This window comes from Molothrus ater, chromosome 15 (genome assembly GCF_012460135.2).
Source record: "Molothrus ater isolate BHLD 08-10-18 breed brown headed cowbird chromosome 15, BPBGC_Mater_1.1, whole genome shotgun sequence".
Taxonomy (NCBI): domain Eukaryota; kingdom Metazoa; phylum Chordata; class Aves; order Passeriformes; family Icteridae; genus Molothrus; species Molothrus ater.
The window spans coordinates 13792277-13798276 of record NC_050492.2 but is presented as its reverse complement, the minus strand read 5'-3'; positions in this window follow the sequence as shown (position 1 = coordinate 13798276).

The following is a 6000-nucleotide window of genomic DNA, read 5'->3' as shown; positions in this document are numbered from 1 at the left end:
GTGCTTTGCAGGAAAATTCCTGTTGTTTTTTGTGAATTCTCCCCATGCATTCCAGGAATTTTCTCATTCCTTTCTAATAATTGTCACACTATTTTCTAGGAATTAAATTCATAGAATCATAGAAGCTTTCAGGGTGGAAAAGACCTCTAAGGTCATTAAATCCAGCCATCAACCCAGCACCTTGTTCACCATAAATCACATCCTCAAGTGCCACATCCACGTGGGTTTTGATCACTTCCAGAGATGGTGACTCCACAACTTCCCTGGAAAGTCTGTTCAAACATTTTCTGTGAAATAAAAATCTCCTATTATCTGATCTAAACCTCCCCTGGTGAGACTTGAGGCTTTTTCCTCTGGTCCTGTCAATTGGTGCTCTTCATCTTGGTGGTTTTCCAGAAAATTAAACAAACAAATTAATTTAATTACTAATTAATTGTGGTTTTTTAGGAATTTTATTGATGCTTCCTCGAGATTTTCCCACCACTTTCTAGGAATTTACATGGTGCCTTCCATCATTTGCCCTTAGTTTTCTAGGAATTCTCCTTGAAATCACAAAGAGTTTTCCCCAGCTGCTCTCCAGAAGTTTGAGTGGTGCTTTGGGGGAATTTCCCTGTGCTTTCTAGCAATTTTTTTCTGTGACTTTCAAGGATTTCCTCTATTGTTTTCTAGGCATTTTCCCAGTACATTCTAGGAATTTGCTCTGCTGCCTCAATTAATATTTGAGGTGAAAACTCTGTCAGCTCCTTTCTGCTCTGGTAGCACATCCTGGTGCTAATGGGGTCCAAATTAACAGCACACACCATCTGTGACCATGTAAAACAGACCAGCAAGGCAGGGCAATGGTGTGGAAAGAAAAATATGGCAAGTCTTGCACTTCCACCATGATTATAACTTGATTTTGCTGTTGCAATTTCTGCCTGTGTTATGTCAAAGCTGAGACCTGAGGAGAAACTTCTAGGTTTTTTTAAAAAATGATCTTTTTTTTTTTTTTTTCCAGTAGAGTAACACTTAAAAGAGTTTTGCAATTAGAATTGCTAATGTTGGAGTGTGGTAACAGCCAGGCACGATGCAGCCTTTCTGTTTGGCACAGCAGTGATGAATTGTTAGAGAAAGGAACTGATTCACTTTGCTAAATTAGAACTGCTGCCACAGGCACTGGGAATGTTAACATCCATGTAATTATGCAAAATATTTGTACTTTTATCTACATTAAGTGTGGTACAAGTGTACAAGTCACAGAGGCTGGCAGAGAAAACACCCCCAGCTTACCCAAAAGGGAAGTTTCTTATCTCCTTGGTTCCCAGCAAAGGTGTGGAGGCAGGTTTCGTACTCTGCAAAGTAAATCTGCTTTCCACAGTGCATAAAACAAAACAGAATTCAGGGTTTGGGGTCTTGTTCACTTGTATTCACATACCTGTGGTGATGACACTGAAATGTTTGCAGCCATTGGCTCCATGCTTTTCTCTATTTGGGGAAAAAGTTAAATCCTGGTAGTTTAAAAACTAAACCATCCCACAATGTTCAGAGTTGCCAAAGGAACTGTAGAAATAACCAAAATCTATGATTTCCCTTTCAGCTGTGTAAAGTTTTAATCTGAATTTAATTGCAGTTGGGGGAGTGGAGGAGGTGGTGGTGTTACTATAGAATATTAGAGCTTCAGCTCTTGCCAACTTGAAGGTGACTTCTCAAAGGAAAAACTTTCTTAAGAAGGGTTTCAAGGTCAGTCATACTTATTTTAAGCCAAAAAGGCAGCTGTTGAAAAAGATTCAGATCAGCAAAATCCTTGATCCTTCACTACGGTTTCATAAATTCTTTGTAAAAGACGTTGTCACTTTTTCCTGCTCATTATTTATTGAAGAAGCTTCATGCCTATGAGAGATATTTGACTTCTATATGTTAAAAGTTGTTCAGGTAGCAAATTCTTTAATAGAACAGGCACTTTCCTTCAGCAGGTTGAACCTTGGCTGATGTGTGTGTAAAACCATCACTTCCTGGGCAGCCAAATCCCCCAGTCCTGGGGGGATGCTGTTTGTCCATCAGGTGTGAGAAATAAATGACTTTTCATCAATATTAACATGGTTCTGACAGTCAATACCCAATACCTGTGCTTGTTGTTCAGGTTTGAGACAGAAGTTTATCCCCATGAAATTCCTCCAGTGGTGTAAATACCCAGGCAGTTTGTTCCCCTTTCTACTTTTCTGAGAGCCACTGGAGGGGGGGAGTTTTTAGTGAGACAAAATGTCTTAGTTAATCTCAAAATGTCTTAGTTAATCTCAAAATTTCTTGAGAGCTTTTTCTGCTCTGAGGTTCTGGGCTGGATCTTGCTGTAGATAGGGGTTGCTGTTTCCTTTAGGACACTCTGAGTTTTAAGGGTGTTATCCTCAACAAAGTGAGTACAAGAACAGTGCCACAGGGTTCAGGCCAGATCCTGCACCAGCAGAGAGCTGGGGGAAAGGAATGTCTGCTGCTGCCTGAGACAGAATCAGGATTTAGCCCTCACAGGTTCCAGGTTTGTTGCTGCTTTGTTTTCAAAAAGAGAAAGCCAGAAATCAGTGATTCTGAAGCGCCAGCTTGCTGTAAGCCAGTAAAGCTGTACCCAGCACATCTCCTAATCCACCTCATTCACAAAACCACCAGCTAATCCTTTCTGCTGCTTGTGATGATCTACAAAGCTTCCAAGCAGCTCCTTTTTCAGATGGCACATTAAGCAGAATTGGTTCTGCTGTAGCTGGGCTCAGGGACAAACTGCAGCCAGGGACAGCCAGGAGCTGTTTGCTGTCCCCCCTCCTGAGGGACAGGGCCAGAGCACGTGTCCCCATGACCAGAATTAATTCTTCTTTTCCCAGATGCTCCTCATCACCTTCTGTGTGACATGAGGGTTGGTGGCACGGGGCTTGTGGCAGGTGCTGCCCCAAAGAGGGATGGTCAGGGACAGATTTCAGATCAGCTCTGTCACAGCAGGAACTGGGATTGTACCCTTCCCTAGAACTGTCCAGGCAGCTCACAGTGAGCAGGCTGAGTTCCATCTCTTGTGGACAAACAGGTTTTATTTACTGTTCTGCTGAGAGTCTGACTGGAAAACTCTGCAAGTGATTGGTCATAGGAGGATCTCAGCCCCAGAGCTGCAGTTCCAATGTGTGTGTGTGCACATGCACGTGCAAAGTGCTGGTTTGGCATACAAAGGCATTTTATCCTGTTGAGAGAAGGAAAAACCTTGCCTTAAAAACACTCAAACAACCTAAACCCCCACCTTCCCAACTCCTGTGTCATGGTTTTACCCCAGCTGGCAGCTCAGCCCCACTCACAGCCACTCATCCCTCCTCCAGTGGGATAGGGGAGAGAATCAGAAGGGTTAAAGGCAAAAATCTCACATATGAGACACAAAAAACCCATTAAATAGGCGAAACAAGAGCTGAGCAGGCAAGCAAGGTAAAAGAAGGAATCCTTTAATCAGTTCCCATGGGCAGGCAGGAGTTCAGCCATCCCCAGGAAAGCTGAGATCCCCCACAGGTAACAGTGGAAGTTTAAGGAGCTCTGCTGTAACAGGTTTTTATAAGTTATCTAACAACTCTTTTATTTTTTTTTTTTTATGTTCTCCAGATGAGATCCACTCCTCCCTTGGAGCACTGGATGCTGGGTGAGCATGGGAAGGCAGCAGAGTGTGCTCACCATCAGATGGGATGCAAGTCAAGAGGATCTGTTTGCAGCTGGGTGAGACATTGTTCCTCAGATCTATTATCTCCTTCTTGGTTCATTTTCTGGGAAACAAGAGCTGAAGGGGAGGGAAGTGGTTTCCAACTGCTGCTTTCAAGCTTGACAAGCAACTGCAGCTGCTGGTGGGATCAGAGGGTCCACAGTGAAAATCTTGAAGTGTTGATTATCCCAGTTTTAGCAAGATAACTGATTTTTAAGCTAGAAGATACACAAAGATTTAGCTTGGGAGCAGTCTCTGAAATTGTTTATAATTCTTTCTTATGCTGTGTCTGGATGAAATATTTTGTCAGTCATGAAATGTATTCCCAATCCCAGGGAACTGCTGAGAGAGAAGCAGTTTGCACATGATCACAAACCAGCAGCTCCTCAGACTTTGCTGTATATTTACAGCTCTCCTTCTCAGGAACTTTTGCTTTCAAAAGGAGTCAAGATGCACAAGAAAAAGACTTTCTCTGTCTCCTACACAGATTGGGCCAGCAGAGGAGAGGCAGGAGATCCAGCCCAGCAGTGGCTGCTGTACCTGGGAGGTGTTGGATCAGTGTCTGATCAGTGTTTGGGTATCACCAACAGCTCCAGCTCTGGGATGTGGCTCAGGCTGGGGACTGCCAAACTCCTGTGTCAACACTGCAGAGGCAGCAATAAGGAGAGACTACCACAGGGAGCAAGCTCTGGCAACAATCCTCCCCAGTGGGACTTTCTGAGCTGTTAGAGGAAGAAGGAGCAGCTAATTGGAGCATTATTTTTCTAACAGAACCTCACATTTTGCTCTCGGTTACATGTCAGCAGCTACACTAAAATAATTGGAATAACACCTCCAGCAGCAGAGGTTCAGATACCATGGTGATGAGTGCTAATAGAGGGACTGGTTAGATGAAGCAGGATGCAGAGATGACAGATTGGTTCAGTGAAATGTATTTTACAAGCCAGAAGGATTTTCACCTGTGGCTTTCTTTTGAACCAAACACTAAACCAAATATATTTTGCAGTCTTCTTCCTAGACAGGTGCTCGTTTGCAGGAATTTTACATTTGCCAAGTTCTCTTTTGTTTGAAGTCAACAGAAATTCTGCGGCTATAAATTGTGGCCTGGTTATGAAATCTTACTTATTGCTGGAAATTCAGACAATATACACTTCTCTACCACATCTGCTATATGATTTGAAAGAATTTTTTATGTGATAATTTTAAGGATGTGCAGGTCATGAGTTTTCAGAGTAGCCTAATGAGACCTGGATGCTGTTTCTGAAACATGGCTAGAAAATCTGTAGGTAAACCTAGGCAGCATGTCTATAAATGTTTCATTGCTATGAATATTTGCTGAAGATCTGTTCCCCAGGCACTAATTACAGGGGATAGAAACTGATTCTTAAAATTCTCTTTTATATTTTTACCCAGACAACAATTAGGTAAAATTAACAAAGCTGTTCTTGACTATGATTTTTCTTTTCTCTTTTAAAAACATCTGGAGACAGTGATTAGGGAGTTTAAATGATTAAACCTCTGATCTTTCCACAACAGGCCAAAGTTGATGGGAACTTTATTCTCTGAACTGCATCTCAGGTAAATTAATGGGTCCATCAGGGAACTGGGCTGATGTGCCTAAAGGAGAAATCCAAGTGCAGTAAAGGCAGGCACTGTATGCCCACCAAAATGTGGGTAATCCCCTCAGTGTGGGCCTTCCCAAAGTCTGTGTGGATCTCTAGGCAGTTTAAAGGGAGCTGGTTTGGGTTAGGGTTAATGTGTCCTTCACTGGTGTCCTCTGAAACTGGTGTCCTTTCTTCACTGGTGTCCTCTGAAAAAAGGGAGCACTTTAACTCTGAAAAACGTCACCTTCCACAGAGCCATCTGGGAGATCTTCTCCACCTGCTCCCTTCATTCCTGCTCCCAGAGCTGGGATCTCCCATCCCTTGCTCACCCAGCACTCACAGTGCCTGACAGAGCTCTGCAGCCTCACTAACAGGTTCCTGAGCCCACAAATGCTTGTAAGATTGCTTGTGAGAACACTTGCTTACAACTGCTCTTAAGTGCTAATGGAGCTGTTCAGCCATTAAAATGCCACCTGCACTGAAATGCAACACTGTGCTGAGTTGTGTGCCTTCAGCTGGCTTTGTCTAGGAAGCTCTGGGGGCAGTAATGAAGTGCTCTGGTTTCACAGAGCTGAGGAGCAGATCAAAAGCTCTGCTCAGTGCAGAGGTGCTGGTGCTCATCCAGAAAATGGAAGCGTTGACCTGTGCATTAAAGCAACCTGCATGTGTTTTCAGAAACCCAAGTTCAGCTTTATAAGAGGG